We start from the raw sequence: 18726 nt of genomic DNA on the forward strand, positions 1-18726 counted from the left end.
CAACAATTCTGGGCTGGGCCTCCGGTTAATAGGTTAGTCCCAAAAATAATATAAAAGTGGATAATAAAGCCCAATAATGTCCAAAACAGTAGATAATATAGCATGGAGCAATAAAAAATTATAGATACGTTGGAGACGTATCAAGCATCCCCAAGCTTAATTCCTGCTCATCCTCGAGTAGGAAAATGAGAAAAACAGAATTTTTGATGCGGAGTGCTACTTGGCATAATTTTAATGCAATTCTTCTTAATTGTGGTATGAATATTCAGATCCGAAAGATTCAAGATAAAAGTTCATATTGACATAAAACTAATAATACTTCAAGCATACTAACAAAGCAATCATGTCTTCTCAAAATAAAATGGCCAAAGAAAGTTATCCCTACAAAATCATATAATCTGGCTATGCTCTATCTTCACCACACAAAGTATTTAAATCATGCACAACCCCGATGACAAGCCAAGCAATTGTTTCATACTTTTGACATTCTCAAACTTTTTCAATCTTCACGCAATACATGAGCGCGAGCCATGGATATAGCACTATAGGTGGGATAGAATGGTGGTTGTGGAGAAGACAAAAAGGGAGAAGATAGTCTCACATCAACTAGGCGTATCAACGGGCTATGGAGATGCCCATCAATAGATATCAATGTGAGTGAGTAGGGATTGCCATGCAACAGATGCACTAGAGCTATAAGTATATGAAAGCTCAAAAAGAAACTAAGTGGGTGTGCATCCAACTTGCTTGCTCATGAAAACGTAGGGCATTTTGAGGAAGCCCATCATTTGAATATACTAGCCAAGTTCTATAATGAAAAATTCCCACTAGTATATGAAAGTGACGAAATGAGAGACTCTCTACTATGAAGATCATGGTGCTACTTTGAAGCACAAGTGTGGTAGAAGGATAGTAGCATTGCCCCTTCTCTCTTTTTCTCTCATTTTTTTATTTGGGCCTTTTCTCTTTTTTTTCGTCCGGAGTCTCATCCTGACTTGTGGGGGAATCATAGTCTCCATCATCCTTTCCTCACTGGGACAATGCTCTAATAATGATGATCATCACACTTTTATTTTCTTACAACTCAACAATTACAACTCGATACTTAGAACAAAAATATGACTCTATATGAATGCCTCCGGCGGTGTACCGGGATATGCAATGACTCATGAGTGACATGTATCAAATAATTATGAATGGTGGCTTTGCCACAAATACAATGTCAACTACATGATCATGCTAAGCAATATGACAATGGTGGAGTGTGTCATAATAAACGGAACGGTGGAAAGTTGCATGACAATATATCTCGGAATGGCTATGGAAATGCCATAATAGGTAGGTATGGTGGCTGTTTTGAGGAAGGTATATGGTGGGTGTATGATACCGGCAAAAGGTGTGTGGTATTAGAGAGGCTAGCAATGGTGGAAGGGTGAGAAAAGTGCGTATAATCCATGGACACAACATTAGTCATAAAGAACTCATATACTTATTGCAAAAATCTACAAGTTATCAAAGCAAAGTATTACACGCATGCTCCTAGGGGGATAGATTGGTAGGAAAAGACCATCGCTCGTCCCCGACCGCCACTCATAAGGAAGACAATCAATAAATAAATCATGCTCCGACTTCATCACATATACATGCATGCTACGGGAATCACAAACTTTAACACAAGTATTTCTCAAATTCACAACTACTCAACTAGCACAACTTTAATATCACCATCTTCATATCTCAAAACAATTATCAAGCATCAAACTTCTCATAGTATTCAACACACTCATAAGAAAGTTTTTACTATTCTTGAATACCAAGCATATTAGGATTATTTAAGCAAATTACCATGCTATTTAAGACTCTCAAAATAATCTAAGTGAAGCATGAGAGATCAATAGTTTCAATAAAACAAATCCACCACCATGCTCTAAAAGATATAAGTGAAGTACTAGAGCAAAACTATATAACTCTAAAGATATAAGCGAAGCACATAGAGTATTCTAACAAATTCCAAATCATGTATGGCTCTCTCAAAAGGTGTGTACAGCATGGATGATTGTGGTAAACTAACAAATAAAGACTCAAATAATACAAGACGCTCCAAGCAAAACACATATCATGTGGTGAATAAAAATATAGCTCGAAGTAAAGTTACCGATAGAAGTAGACGAAAGAGGGGATGCCTTCCGGGGCATCCCCAAGATTTGGCTTTTATGTGTCCTTAGATTATCTTGGGGGTGCCATGGGCATCCCCAAGCTTAGGCTATTGCAACTCCTTGTTCCATAATCCATCAAATCTTTACCCAAAACTTGAAAACTTCACAACACAAAACTCAAAGTAGAAAATCTCGTGAGCTCCGTTAGCGAAAGAAAACAAAAGACCACTTCGAGGTACTGTAATGAACTCATTCTTTATTTATATTGGTGTTAAACCTACTTTATTCCAACTTCTCTATGGTTTATAAACTATTTTACTAGCCATAGATTCATCAAAATAAGCAAACAACACACGAAAAACAGAATCTGTCAAAAACATAACAGTCTGTAGTAATCTGTAGCTAGCGCAATATTTGGAGCACCAAAAATTCTAAAATAAATTTCTGGACGTGAGGAATTTATCTATTAATCATCTGCAAAACTAATTAACTAAATATCACTTTCTAAATAAAAATGGAAGCATTTCTCGTGAGCGCTAAAGTTTCTGTTTTTTACAGCAAGATATTAAGACTTTCCCCAAGTTTTCCCAATGGTTCTACTTGGCACAAATACTAATTAAACACAAAAAACACAACCAAAACAGAGGCTAGGTAAAGTATTTATTACTAAACAGGAGAAAAAAGCAAGGAATAAAAATAAAATTGGGTTGCCTCCCAACAAGCGCTATTGTTTAACGCCCCTAGGTAGGCATAAAAAGCAATGATAGATCTTGGTATTGCCATCTTTGGTAGGCAATCCATAAGTGGATCTCATAATAGATTCATAAGGTAATTTAATTTTATTTCTAGGAAAGTGTTCCATGCCTTTCCTTAACGGAAATTGGAATCTAATATTTCCTTCCTTCATATCAATAATTGCACCAATCGTTCTAAGGAAAGGTCTACCAAGAATAATAGGACATGAAGGATTGCAATCTATGTCAAGAACGATAAAATCTATGGGCACATAATTCCTATTTGCAACAATAAGAAAATCATTAATTCTTCCCATATGTTTCTTAATAGTCGAATCCGCAAGGTGCAAGTTTAAAGAGCAATCATCAAAGTCACGGAAACCTAACAAATCACACAAAGTCTTTGGAATCGTGGAAACACTAGCACCCAAATCACATAAAGCATAGAACTCATGATCTTTCATCTTAATTTTAATAGTTGGTTCCCACTCATCATAAAGCTTTCTAGGGATAGAAACTTCTAATTCAAGTTTTTTCTTCATAAGATTGCACCAAGGCATCAACGATATGTTTAGTAAACGCTTTATTTTGACTATAAGCATGAGGAGAATTTAGCACGGATTGCCACAAGGAAATACAATCAATCAAAGAGCAATTTTCATAATTAAATTCCTTGAAATCCAAAATAGTGGGTTTAGCAACATCTAGGGTTTTAATTTCTTCGATCCCACTTTCATCAAATTTAGCATCAAGATCTAAAAACTCCAAATTTTTGGAACGTCTTCTAGGTAAAGGTGGATCATAATCAGTCCCATAATTATCAAGATTCATATTGCAAAACAAATATTTAATAGGGGACACATCAATAACTTTTAGATCTTCATCTTTATTTTCATAGGAACTAGAAGAACATGCTCTTATAAAGGCATCTTTCTTAGCACGCATCCTAGCGGTTCTTTCTTTGCACTCATTAATGGAAATTCTCATGGCTTTGAGAGACTCATTGATATCATGATTAGGTGGAATAGATCTAAGTTTCAAAGAATCATCATCAAGAGAAATTCTATCAACGTTCCTAGCCAAATCATCAATCTTAAGCAATTTTTCTTCAATCAAAGCATTGAAATTCTTTTGCGAAGTAATAAATTCTTTAATATTAGACTCAAAATAAGAGGGCATATTATTATAATTTCCATAAGATTTTTTTAGGAATTACCATAATTATTAGAGGGATTACTAGGATAAGGCCTAGGATTAAAATTTCCTCTATACGCGTTGTTACCAAAATTATTCCTACCAACAATATTCACATCCATAGAATCTTTATTGTTCTCAATCAAAGTAGACAAGGGCATATCATTAGGATCATAAGAAACACTCTTATTAGCAAATAATTTCATAAGTTCATCCATCCTTCCACTCAAAACATTAATTTCTTCTATCGCATGCACCTTTTTATTAGAAGATCTTTCAGTATGCCATTGAGAATATTTAACCATAATATTATCTAGGAGTTTAGTAGCTTCTCCTAAAGTGATTTCCATAAAAGTGCCTCCCGTGGCCAAATCTAAAAGATTTCTAGAAGCAAAATTCAATCCGGCATAAATTTTTTGTATAATCATCCACAAATTCAAACCATGAGTAGGGAAATTACGTATCATTAATTTCATCCTCTCCCAAGCTTGTGCAACATGTTCATGATCAAGTTGCTTAAAATTCATAATATTGTTTCTAAGGGAGATGATCTTAGCGGGAGGAAAATACTTAGAGATAAAAGCATCTTTGCACTTGTTCCAAGAATCAATACTATTTTTAGGCAAAGACGAAAACCAAGCTTTAGCACGATCTCTAAGCGAAAAAGGAAATAGCTTCAATTTAACAATATCATTATCCACATCTTTCTTCTTTTGCATATCACACAAATCAACAAAGCTATTTAGATGGGTAGCGGCATCTTCACTAGGAAGGCCGGAGAACGGATCTTTCATAACAAGATTCAGCAAAGCAACATTAATTTCACAAGATTCAGCATCGGTAAGAGGAGCAATCGGAGTGCTAATAAAATCATTGTTGTTGGTATTGGTAAAGTCACACAATTTAGTGTTATCTTGAGCCATCGTGACAAGCAAGCAATCCAAGACACAAGCAAACAAAAAGCAAGCGGGCAAAAAGAGGCTGAGGGAGTCCTGGATTAGGGGGTCTCCGTAGAGCCAGGCTATCTCCATTGGCCGGATTGTTAGACTATGAAGATACAAGATTGAAGACTTCGTCTCGTGTCCGGGTGGGAGTCTACTTGGCGTGGAAGGCAAGATAGGCAATACGGATATGGATATCTCCTCCTTTGTAACCGACCTTATGTAACCCTAACCCTCTCCGGTGTCTATATAAACCGAAGGGTTTTAGTCCGTAGGACAACAATCACAACATACAATCATACCATAGGCTAGCTTCTAGGGTTTAGCCTCTCTAATCTCGTGGTAGATCTACTCTTGTACTACACATATCATCAATATTAATCAAGCAGGACGTAGGGTTTTACCTCCATCAAGAGGGCCCGAACCTGGGTAGAACATCGTGTCCCCTGCCTCCTGTTACCATCCGACCTAGACGCACAGTTCGAGACCCCCTACCCGAGATCCGCCAGTTTTGACACCGACATCGGTGCTTTCATTGAGAGTTCCTCTGTGTCATCGCTGTTAGGCTTGATGGCTCCTACTATCATCGATAGCGATGCGGTCCAGGGTGAGACTTTTCTCCCCGGACAGATCTTCGTATTCGGCGGCTTTGCACTGCGGGCTAATTCGCTTGGCCATCTGGAGCAGATTGAAAGCTACGCCCCTGGCCATCAGGCCAGATTTGGAAGTTTGAATTACACGGCCGATATCCACGGAGACTTGATCTTCGACGGATTCGAGCCACAGCCGGGCACGCCGCACTGTCGCGATGGGTATGACCTAGCTCTACCGCCGAACAATACCCAGAGGCCGCGCCCGCATCAGCTCCGACCCTTAGCTCGGAGCGAACTGCGCCAGTCGAGGATGGGTGTTTAGACACCGCCTCAGGGGCTGCAGTCTCAACGGCGATCGAGCCGAACACCAGCCTAATAGTCTGTGCAGCCCGTGACTCCAAGGTGCCGGACTCTTTTCCGGACTCTGAACCATCCGCGCCCCTGCCAATCGAATCCGATTGGGCGCCAATCATGGAATTCACCGCCGCGAATATGTTTCAGCACTCGCCCTTCGGCGACATTCTGAATTCACTAAGGTCTCTCTCTTTGTCAGGAGAGCCCTGGCCGGATTATGGCCAACAGGATTGGGATGCGGACGACGAAGAAATTCGACGCCCACCCTCCACCCACTTAATAGCCACTGTCGATGACTCAACCGACATGCTTGATTTCGACTCCGAAGACATCGACAGTATGGACGACGATGCGGGAGGCGAAGAGGAACCACCACCCACAGGGCGCTGGACGTCCACCTCATCATATGACGTATACATGGTGGACACACCAAAAGAAGACGACGACGAGGAACGGAAAGACGGACCGAATGCTTCTTCCCTCGAGAAGCAGTCAAAGCGGCGGCGCAAGTGCCGCCCCAAATCTCGCCTCGGCAGAAATAATGATCATACAGACCCAGCATTGGAGCAGGGAGAACCACTGCCAGACTACGGCAATACGGAGAATCAAACCGAACAAACTAATTCTGTCAAAGATAATAGACCGGACGATATAACGCCGGACAGGCACCCAGAGCAGCATAATGCCCGTCAAAGGCTTGTTGCCACCGCGAGGAGTCTGAAAAAGCAGAAGCAAAGGCTCAAGGCTGTGCAGGTCACACTCCAAATCAGATGGAGTAAAGTACTCAACACAGCAGCAAAGTACAGCGATAATCGCCCCACCAAGAGCTACCCAAAGGGGAAGTTGCTACCTGAATTCGATGAGGAGGCCTCAGACCCCCCACAACCAAAAATCAAAACAGCCACCTGGCCGGATAGACGACCTCACGGCCAACATCGAGCGGCAAACAACGCCACTCACAAGCCAATACGTGATACACGCGAGGGCTCGCACCAAAAGGACGGTGCAACCAGATCCATCTATGGACCACGCAAGCGCGCCCCAGCATACGATGTAACACAACAAACATCCGAGCAACGCGGTACACCCAGATACAGGGGTGCCGCACACCCCCTATGTTTCACCGACGAGGTGCTGGACCATGAATTTCCAGAGGGATTCAAACCCGTAAACATAGAGGCATATGACGGAACAACAGACCCTGGGGTTTGGATTGAGGACTATATCCTCCATATCCATATGGCTCGAGGAGATGATTTCCATGCCATCAAGTACTTACCCCTCAAGCTTAAAGGGCCAGCTCGCCACTGGCTTAAAAGCCTCCCCGAAAACTCCATTGGAAGCTGGGAAGAGCTCGAAGACGCTTTTCGGGAAAAATTTCAAGGGACTTATGTCTGACCTCCGGACGCGGACGATTTGAGTCATATAACTCAACAGCCTGGAGAGTCAGCCCGAAAACTTTGGAACATGTTTCTTGCTAAAAAGAACCAAATTGTCGACTGTCCGGACGCCGAAGCCTTGGCAGCTTTTAAGCATAGCGTCCGTGATGAATGGGTTGCGAGAAACCTCGGCCAAGAAAAGCCGAGAACAATGGCAGCATTAACAAGCCTCATGACCCGCTTTTGCACGGGTGAGGACAGGTGGCTAGCCAGATGCAGCACCAGCGACCCCAGTACATCTGAAGTTAGAGATGGAAACGGGAAATCACGGGCAACAGCAATAACAAACGCCGGAATAAAGAAGACAGCACGAAGAGCACGACAGTAAATGCCGGATTCAAAAGCTCTCGGCCGGGTGAGCAAAAGCCGCCCTCTAAGGGCGCCAGAGACGAACTGTCCAGCCTAAACAAAATTCTGGACCAAATATGTCAGATCCATAGCACCCCTGGTAAACCTGCTAATCATACCCACAGAGAATGTTGGGTCTTCAAGTATTCCGACAAGCTCAACACCGTACACAAGGGGGAGGATACACCAAGCGAAGACGAGGATGAGCCTCCCAAGCAAGACACTGGGGAACAAAAGAAATTTCCACCAGAAGTCAAAACAGTAAACGTGTTACACATGATCAAGGGAAGAAACAAAACGGCACTCCCAGAAAAGTATGCCTAAGGGCCTATCACTGCAGAGCCCTACCACTGGTCGTCTCGACCGATCACTTTCGACCATCGTGATTACTCAGCAAGTATCCGTCGTGTAGGATGGGCTGCCATGGTATTAGACCCAATAATTGACGGATACCACTTCGCACGAGTCCTGATGGACGGTGGCAGCAGTCTAAACCTGATATACCAGGATACAATCCGCGAAATGGGGATAGACCCAACAAAAATTTGCCAAAACAATACTACCTTTAAAGGAGTAACGCCAGGCCCAGGGGCTCATTCCACGGGTTCCCTGCTACTAAAGGTCATATTCGGCTTCCCCGATAACTTCCGTAGCGAACATTTAACCTTCCACATCGCTTCGTTCCAAAGTGGCTATCAAGCACTACTCGGACGCGAAGCTTTCATTCACTTTAATGCAATACCACACTAAGCTTCCCTCACACTCAAGATGCCCGGCCCACATGGCATCATTACAGTGAACGGAAGTGTTAAGCGATCGTTGCACGCCGAAGAGAGCGCGGCTGCCTTGGCAGCCGCACACTAAAAACGGCCTGACCAACTAAAGCATTTAACAGGTCGTCAAGACCTCGGACACGGTTAGACGAGTCCGGAACAACTATATGTAATTCATACCGGATCAATGGTCACACCCCTATACAAGGGGCTCAACGCGCGCAGACAAGTGGCAATTTTTACTCATCTTGAATTATACATGGTTTCTTTAAAAACTATCCTTTTGCACGACAACTTTTTCACCTAAGTTCCTCTCTTTTACAGATGATCATCGTGCTACACCCGTCCAGGATACGGCACAACGGAGACACAGGCGCAGACGTGCAGCAGGGACCCGCTCCAAGGATTCTTTTTAGATTAAGATCCTGCGTAAACCTTTTTTACTGTCTCTTGTTGATACATATCCACCGAATTCTCAGCACAGTTCCGAGGGATGCTGACGTCTTGGCATGTGGCCACGTCAGAATAATGCTCGTACCTGGACACAAGGGGCTTCTTACAAAGGGCACTATTTAGGCCCGGTTTATACCATAAAGACCAAATACCTTAGGGAGTGTTCGTCGTCGCGAGTTCGGCCTTATATGCATCAGCTCCGAATCATTGTCTTTGGTCAAATGTTGGGTTTGCCCGGCTCCTGTGTTTTGGTGCCTTACGTTCCGCTTTAGCGGCTAAGGTAGCACCAGGAGAACTACTGCGATTGTGCCCTGGTTCATCCGGACGAGCACCTCAGTAGAGAAAGCCGAAAACTGAGTGTCATGATATAGCGTGAGACTGGTCAACCACTCGATGACCTATCGGAATGTTAGAATTCCTCCGCCTTAACGAAGGGCCGTTTTCCGGCCAGGCATGTACGCACCCCGCGATCGGGAGAGTGCGGAGCCACCAGGGGCTATCTAGTAGCCCCACTGTCAAACTCCTATGGCTAAGTGAAAGTGTTAAAGCATTATAGTCTGGTTGCCTCGTTCGCTACGCTACCACCTCCTTAATAGGACCAAGACGTTGGGTTAAGTGTGAACACGCGTTTTTCGCGAGCACCTCCGCATTATATGCGTGGGGGTTGAAGCCGATGGCTGCAATCTTTCAGGTTATACACATGTATACATAAACGGCCGCACATGAGGCATCATACTACTTTCAGGAAAAAGTATAAACATGGCCTTATAAAACTTCATAAAAGCATTGTGTTTACAATGAAAATACATATCACTCAAACATAATATTCTTCAAGCACTGGGCCTCTATCAAACGAGCACCCTCGAGAACTTCCTCGAAATAATGCTCGGCAGCCACTCGGCCTATGGCCGAACCATGCGCCGCAACTGTGGTAGCGTCCATCTCCGCCCAATATGCTTTAACACGGGCAAGGGCCATGCGCGAGCCTTCTATGCACGCCGACCGCTTCATCGCATTAATGCGTGACACCGCACCAAGGAACTGCTGCACTAAGCTAAAATAGCTGTTCGGCTTTGGCTTTTCCGGCCATAGCTGATCCACAACAGACCTCATGGCAAGTCCGGACAACCTATTCAGTTCGGCCCATTCGGCTAGCTGGTCAGTCAATGGAAGCGGACGCTCTGGAACGTGGAATTGCAACCAGAACAGCTTGTCCACTTCACGATCTGTCGGACCTTGGAAGTACTTGGCCGCATAAGCAGCGCTCGCCGCCAAATCCATATACGCATCTGCCGAACTCCATAGCCGATCCAGAGGGGCATACTGTGGATCTCCGAACTTCCTCCGTAACATGAAGGGTTTCCCAGCCGCAATATCCCCGGCTTCCCGCAGCTCCTCCTTCTTTGCTCTCATAGCAGAACGGGTGTATTTGTCCACCGCCGTGGCCTTCTCAAGGTCCATTGCCTTCGCTCGGTTCTCTTTTTCAAGGACCTGGCAATGGTCGGCAGTGTCTTTTAATTCTACGGCCATCTTGGCCATCTTCTCTTGGCTCTCGCAATGTGCGACCTTCTCGGCTTTCAACTCTTCGATCGCCTTCAAAGCAGCCACATTACTAATCCTCGCTTGTTCCTTGGCTCGGGCAAGTTCTGCCCGCAAGGCTTCCACGATGGCAGCTCCATCTGCAGTCACAACATATTAAAGATACTAGCATCATGCTGCTCTTACTATGTGGCGTTCACCAGATAATAACACTTACGCTGTGCCTCGTCAAGCCTCTTGTTAACAAGCTCGATGTCGGCGTCTGCCGCATCCAGTTGCCGTTTTAATTTGGCAAACTCACTAGTCCGGCTAGCCACCGGAGCTTCCACCACCTATACATAGGGGCAGTCTGGTGATTGCCTGGGAATATGATCTTCTATTCGCCGCCATTCTCAACGACAACCAGAGCCTCAGGGGCTACTATCTACACAGGGCACACCTAATATGCGTAGTACTATCACATATTATCTCACGTACCTCAAAGCCTGTCAGTAGACTCATAAAAGCTTCATGTAATCCGCTTTCGGCGGATGAGATTCTCTCCATCACCGTACTCATCAGCATACGGTGTTCTTCTGAGATGGCCGCTCGCCCCACCAACTCCCTTAGAACGTCCGACCGCACACCAGACGGTGCCGGAATCTTTTGTCTGCTCTCTTCGGGAGCCGGGCGCTGGGGACTTCGGGGGTCTATGGGATTATCTTCTGGCCTCACCGGATCCGGAGAGGCCCTCCGTGACGACACTTCGGGGTCGCCCGCTTCTTGAGAGGAGGAGTCTGGGGGAGGCATTTCGCTCTCCATCATCTCTAGAAGAAGATCCCCCGAAGACGAGCTCAGCTGAGAGGGGCTAAGGCCCGAACTGCAAGATATATGTGGTGGTTATTCTCTCAGAAAAAAGATAGCATACCTTTACTATTAAACTATTTTGGATCACTTACGACTCGTTGGAGGGCTGATCCCCCCGTGGACTTTGTGCGGCAAAAGCACTCCCCGAGGCAGGACCCTCTGTGGGAGACTTCTTCTCCCGTTTGGAGGCTTCGGCTTCCGTATCCTCGGAAGTAGTCCTTTTCCTCCCCCGGTTGTCCTCCTTCGTGGAGACGCTCGTTCCCTCGGTTGGAACGGGCAGCGATGGGGGCCCGCGTCCGCCCGTATTATCCCCCCGGTATCTCCCTTCAAGGGCTCCGGGCAAGGTGCGACCTCGAGCATCTTTTCCAATACCGGATTTTCCAAACCCTCAGGGAGGGGGGCCAAACACCGAATCATCTTCGCCTTTGTTAGCCAGTCCTGGTCAAAAAGCGAACTCTTAGAAATAACTTCGAATAAAATACAGTGTGTTCGGCTAGAGGATTTCTTACTTGTTCGGCGGCAATATCCGGACATTCTACTTGAGGTCCGAAGAATGACTTGTACATCTCCTCGTGCGTCAGGCCGAGGAAACTTTGAATGGCACGTGGTCCCTCTGGGTTGAACTCCCACAAGCGAAGGGGACGGCGTTTGCAAGGCTGGACTTGACGAACCAACATAACTTGTATTACCGCAACCAAATTAAAATCTCCCTCGAAGAGATCTCAGATGCGGCTTTGCAGTATAGGCACGTCCTTGGCTGGACCACAACTCAGACCTCTGCTAATCCATGACATCAGTTGTGGTGGGGGGCCCGAGCGGAAAGCAGGGGCAGCCGCCCACTTGGCACTTCTGGGAGCTGTGACGTAAAACCACTCCCGCTGCCATAATTCGGACACCCCTGGGAAGGAACCTTTCGTCCATGGAGCTCCTGCCATCTTGCCTATTGATGCACCTCCGCATGCTGCATGTTGCCCCTCGATCATCTTCGGCTTCACTTCAAAGGTCTTGAGCCACAAGCCGAAGTGAGGGGTGATGCAGAGGAAGGCCTCGCACACGACAATAAATGTCGAGATGTGGAGAAAGGAGTCCGGAGCTAGATCATGGAAATCTAGCCCGTAATAGAACATCAAACCCTTGACGAAGGGATCCAGAGTGAGGCCTAGACCTCGGAGGAAGTGGGAGACGAACACGACGTTCTCGTTGGGTTCGGGAGTAGGGACGATCTACCCTCGAGCAGGCAGCCGATGCGAAACCTCGGCGGTCAGGTATCTGGCCTCCCTCAACTTCTTAATGTCCTCTTCCATAACGGAGGATGGCGTCCATCGGCCTTGAAGGCTGGTCCGGACATGGTTGAAGATCCGGAGCACCTAACCTAGGCTTTGGGTGTTAGAACTCGGGACGGGGGAAGGGTTCGATTGAGCACGAGAGGGAAAAAGCGAAAACCTTGTCCCTTTAAAAAGAGGGTGAATATCAAGCGTCCTCTCCGTAGCCGTTTAGGACTTGCCTATAATCTAGGAGTCCTAGACACGTTTGGGTTACCCACGACCGCATTAATGAGAATCCCGCAATTGAGGGAACACGATCTCCGCTTCGGCCAGACGTGTCAAGAAACCGCCTCGCGTTATGTGTGGAGAAACGGTTCGAATAATCACCGGGCCATGACATAACGTTGTGCTGCCAAAACACGCCAGCAAATTAGATCTGCGAAAATATTATTCTCTCTACGGCGGAATGTGGAACTTATTTTGCAGGGTTGGACACTATCCTCGTATTCAAATTCTTCTGTGATGTATTCGGAGAAGGAAACCGCCTTGCAATGCCGAAGACAATGCTGCGCGCCAGACTCATCGTCATTGAAGCCTGGTTCAGGGGCTACTGAGGGAGTTCTGGATTAGGGGGTCTCCGGACAGCCGGAGTATCTCCATTGGCTGGACTGTTAGACTATGAAGATACAAGATTGAAGACTTCGTCTCGTGTCCGGGTGGGACTCTACTTGGCGTGGAAGGCAAGCTAGGCAATACGGATATGGATATCTCCTCCTTTGTAACCGACCTTGTGTAACCCTAACCCTCTCCGGTGTCTATATAAACTGAAGAGTTTTAGTCCGTAGGACAACAATCACAACATACAATCATACCATAGGCTAGCTTCTAGGGTTTAGCCTCTCTGATCTCGTGGTAGATCTACTGTTGTACTACCCATATCATCAATATTAATCAAGCAGGATGTAGGGTTTTACCTCCATCAAGAGGGCCCGAACCTGGGTAAAACATCGTGTCCCCTGCCTCCTGTTACCATCCGGCCTAGACGCATAGTTTGGGACCCCCTACCCGAGATCCGCCGGTTTTGACACCGACAGAGGAAAATAGAGAAAGAGAGGGAGGATAGAGAGAGGGCGAATAAAATAGCAAGGGTGAAGTGGGGGAGAGGAAAACGAGAGGCAAATGGCAAATAATGTAATGCGGGAGATAAGGTTTGTGATGGGTACTTGGTATGTTGACTCAACGGCGCCAGAAATAGCTTGTTGTCGGGAGTCAAATCTTGACTTGCACGAACCTCCTCGACAACGGCGCTAGAAATTCTTCTTGCTATCTCTTGAGTACTGTGTTGGATTTCCCCAAAGATGAAAGGATGATGCAATAAAGTAGCGTAAGTATTTCCCTCAGTGAGAACCAAGGTATCAATCCAGTAGGAGGTTGCGTGCGCGTCCCCTAGTACCTGCACAAAGCAAATAACTCCTCGCAACCAACGCGATAAGGGGTTGTCAATCCCTTCACAGTCACTTACGAGAGTGAGATCTAATAGATATGATAAAATAATATTTTTGGTATTTTTATGATAATGATGCAAAGTAAAATAAAAGCAAAGGAAATAACTAAGTATTGGAAGATTAATATGATGAAGATAGACCCGGGGGCCATATGTTTCACTAGTGGCTTCTCTCAAGAGCATAAGTATTCTACGGTGGGTGAATGAATTACTGTTAAGCAATTGACATAATTGAGCATAATTATGAGAATATCTAGGTATGATCATGTATATAGGCATCATGTCTGAGACAAGTAGACCGACTCCTGCCTGCATCTACTACAATTACTCCACTCATTGACCGCTATCCAGCATGCATCTAGAGTATTAAGTTCATGAAAACAGAGTAACGCCTTAAGAAAGATCACATGATGTAGATGGATAAATTCATGCAATATGATAAAAACCCCATCTTGTAATCCTCGATGGCAACAATACAATACGTGCCTTGCTGCCCCTACTGTCACTGGGAAAGGACACCGCAAGATTGAACCCAAAGCTAAGCACTTCTCCCATTGCAAGAAAGATCAATCTAGTAGGCCAAACCAAACTGATAATTCGAAGAGACTTGCAAAGATAACCAATCATACATAAAATAATTCAGAGAAGATTCAAATATTGTTCATAGAGGGACTTGATCATAAACCCACAATTCATCGGTCTCAACAAACACACCGCAAAAAGAAGATTACATCGAATAGATCTCCACAAGAGAGGGGGAGAACTTTGTATTGAGATCCAAAAAGAGATAAGAAGCCATCTAGCTAATAACTATGGACCCGAAGGTTTGAGGTAAACTACTCACACTCCATCGGAGAGGCTATGGTGTTGATGTAGAAGCCCTCCGTGATGGATACCCCCTCCGGCGGAGCTCCGGAACAGGCCCCAAGATGGGATCTCGTGGATACAGAAAGTTGCGGCGGTGGAATTAGGTTTTTGGCTCCATTTCTGATCGTTTGGGGGTACGTCGGTGGAGCAACAGCGGGCCCACTAGGGTGGAGGGCACGCCTGGGGGGGGGGGGTAGGTGCGCCCCCTACCACGTTCTCGAAGGTTTCATTTCATTTGGACTCCGTTTCATATTCCTTTTCTTCGAAACCCTAAAATAGGCAAAAAAAACAGCAATTCTGGGCTGGGCCTCCGGTTAATAGGTTAGTCCCAAAAATAATATAAAAGTGGATAATAAAGCCCAATAATGTCCAAAACAGTAGATAATATAGCATGGAGCAATCAAAAATTATAGATACGTTGGAGACGTATCAGCCGGTACACAGCCTATACAACACTCATCAACGGCGGTGGAGCTGGTTTCCGGTCAGGAGTGGCGGCGGCTGCCGGGGGCAGGAGGCCCTGAGCGCCCGCCGACTCAAGTTTTTACTGACTTATTGGACAAGATGATTGCGCTGATTACGGCTGCTGTTAACCCGGCGGATCAAGATCAGCCTAATGCGGCGATTACAAAGGTGTGTGATGATATAGCACAGGCTAGGGAGGCACTGAACGCTAAAAATACCAGGATGGCTGAGGAGCGGGCTACTTTGGATGCACAGGCACAACGAGTCCAAGCGGAATCTTACCGGCTCATGCTAGATCAGAATGCCTCAAATGAAGTGATGATGAGAAGGCATCAGAGTCGTCTGCCGGTGACTATTGAAGCAAGGAATCTTTTTAACACGCCAGGGGCAGGAACCAGTAACCCGACAACCGTAAACCGGGCCGGAGCGCCTGGGGCAGGAACGCCGGCTCAGCCATGTATAATGGATCCACCTCGACAGAACAATAACTCGCCATAGCACATGTCGACGCCACGGGGTCATTACTCCAACCCTTTGGATAACATGGTTGCTGCGGCGTCCCGACTGGCGGCTATCCCTGTGGAAGGTGACTCGCCAACGGCGGTTGAGACACGGAGGGATAGAGAGTTTCTTCAGATAGCATTGGTGCAGCAACAAGCGTACTCTTACAGCCGTGATAGGATTCATTCCACACCTCGCCCGAGCCGAAGCTACAGCAGGCATTTAGATGAGCCAGCAGTGTCAAGCAGTGGACGAAATCATAACCCGTCGCGTGGTAATGACCTGGCGGGTGGTGGTGCTAATGCTCAAAATGTGGTGGATCAAGGAAGAGCCCGTCGAGAGGCCGAGTTGGTGGCTCAGTATGTGGCTCATCAACCAACTCGGATTCGTCCAACCACCTCGGTGGAGCCGGGTATGACCTTTAGAAACTTGGGGGTGCCGTGTTTAGCGCCGGATCTGCGGAACGAGCGTCTGCCCAAGGATTTCAAAGGACCTCGTAAGGTGCCCAATTACACCACTGATTTAAGTCCTGAAGCGTGGGTTGAGAGTTATGAGATGGCTATGGAGTTGTTGGATGTTAGTGAAGTAGCCTATGCTAAATACTTTCCTTTGATGTTGGAAGGAATGCTCGTACTTGGTTAAAGGGGCTCCCAGCTAATTCCATCGGGTCATGGGCCGAGTTAAAGGCCCTGTTCATCCAGAACTTTAAGGATACATGTAAACAACCCATGTCCATTGTGGATTTGGCCTCCTGTGTCCAAGAGGAAGGCGAATCAACAACCCATTGGGTGCGCCGGGTCTCGACAATCTTACATTCATTAGATCGTATTAACGCCGATTCAGCGGTGTTGATGTTGGAGAACAATTGCCATTTCCTGCCTCTGAAGCAAAAGTTAGGGCGGCTCAAGCGTCACTGCAATGACATGGGGATGCTCATGGCGGCTCTGGTTAAATATGCTGACTCTAATAGTACCAAAGATCCCGATTCTAATGAAGAAAAAGCAGGGAAGGGAAAGACGAGCGGCAACGTCAAAGGACAGCAGTATAACTCGGGAGGCAACGGTAAGCGCAAGGCTGATAATAGTTTCAACTTTGTGGCTAACACCAATGCACATGATAATGGGGACAACGTTGTAAGGGCAGACCACTGCCAAGATCCGGCGGGTCTAGTGTCAATCTTGAGCGAATGTTGAATGAGCCCTGCCCACGACATGGTACGAAGGAAAGACCGTCTGGGCACCTGTGGAAGGATTGTAACATCATGAGGGAGTTCAAGAATTCAAACTTTTTTCATAACATTCATGGGCCTGGTGGTGGTCTTGGCGGCTCTTACAGTCCGGGTCACGGCGGTGGCGGCTCTAATTCCTGGTTTCAGGGAAATCAGAATAATCATGGCAGCCAGGGTGGTTACAACCAGCAAAGTAATCATGGGGGTCAGCAGCAACAGCAGTCTGGTTATCAGAGCAACCCAAAACAGTTGAATAGTGGGCAATATCATGTATTTACCACTAGCTTATGTAAACGTGACCAGAAGCTTCATAAGAGAGCAGTCAATGCTGTTGAGCCGGCGGTTCCTCGTTACTTACATTGGTCCGAGCGGCCCACTGTGTGGAGCCGAGAGGATCACCCACCCCGAGTTGATAATCCGGGTCACTTAGCGTTGGTGGTGGCACCTCAGGTTGGAGGGTATAAGTTCAACAAGGTACTCATGGACGGGGGAAGCAACATTAATGTTCTCTATTATGAGACCTTCTGTCGCATGGGGTTGACAGACAAAAATCTTAAGCCGCCAAACACCATTTTTCATGGTGTGGTTCCTGATAAGTCGGCATATCCAGTGGGTAAGATAGCTCTGGAGGTTGCTTTTGGAGATGACCATGATTCTAGGTCAGAGACATTGACCTTTGAAGTGGTGAAAATCAAAAGCCCATATCATGCTTTGTTTGGACGGCCGACTTATGCTAAGTTCATGGCCAGGCCCTGTTATGTTTATCTACAACTCAAGATGATGGGTCACAAGGGGACCATCACTGTACATGGAAGCCGGAAGATAGCTTTGGAGTGTGAAGAGGGTGATGCGGCTTATGACGAGTCAGTTTGTGCAACAGAATAGTTAAAGTTTTACAAGGACAATGTTGACCTAGCAGATATGATGTCCCTGAAGAAGCCCACAACAAAGCATGACCCAGTTTTGAAGTTTAAATCGACAGATGATACCAAGATGGTTGATTTTGTTCCTGGCGACTCATCCAGGCAGTTCACAATCAGTGCCAATCTGGATCCAAAATAGGAAAGTGCACTCATCGAGTTCATCTGTGAGAACCGGGACATTTTTGCATGGAAGCCTTGTGTCATGCCAGGTGTACCGAGGGAACTCGCTGAACACACTCTTAATATTGATCCGAAATTTAAACCGGTTAGGCAGTTTCTTCGCCGGTTTAATGAGGAGAGGCGGAAAGCTATTGGAGAAGAGGTAGCCCGGCTTCTGGCGGCTAGGTTTATTGTTGAGGTTTTTCATCCTGAGTGGTTGGCTAACCCGGTGCTGGTGCTTAAGAAAAACGGCACTTGGCGTATGTGTGTGGATTACACGGATTTAAACAAAGCTTGTCCAGCTGATCCTTTTGCTCTCCCTCGTATTGATCAGATTATTGATGCTACGGCGGGTTGTGAGCGTTTGAGTTTTTTGGATGCTTATTCTGGTTATCATCAGATCAAGATGGCAGTTAAGGACCAGGAGAAAAAAACATTTATAAC

This window comes from Triticum urartu, chromosome 7, assembly GCF_003073215.2.
Source record: "Triticum urartu cultivar G1812 chromosome 7, Tu2.1, whole genome shotgun sequence".
In the NCBI taxonomy this organism is placed as follows: domain Eukaryota; kingdom Viridiplantae; phylum Streptophyta; class Magnoliopsida; order Poales; family Poaceae; genus Triticum; species Triticum urartu.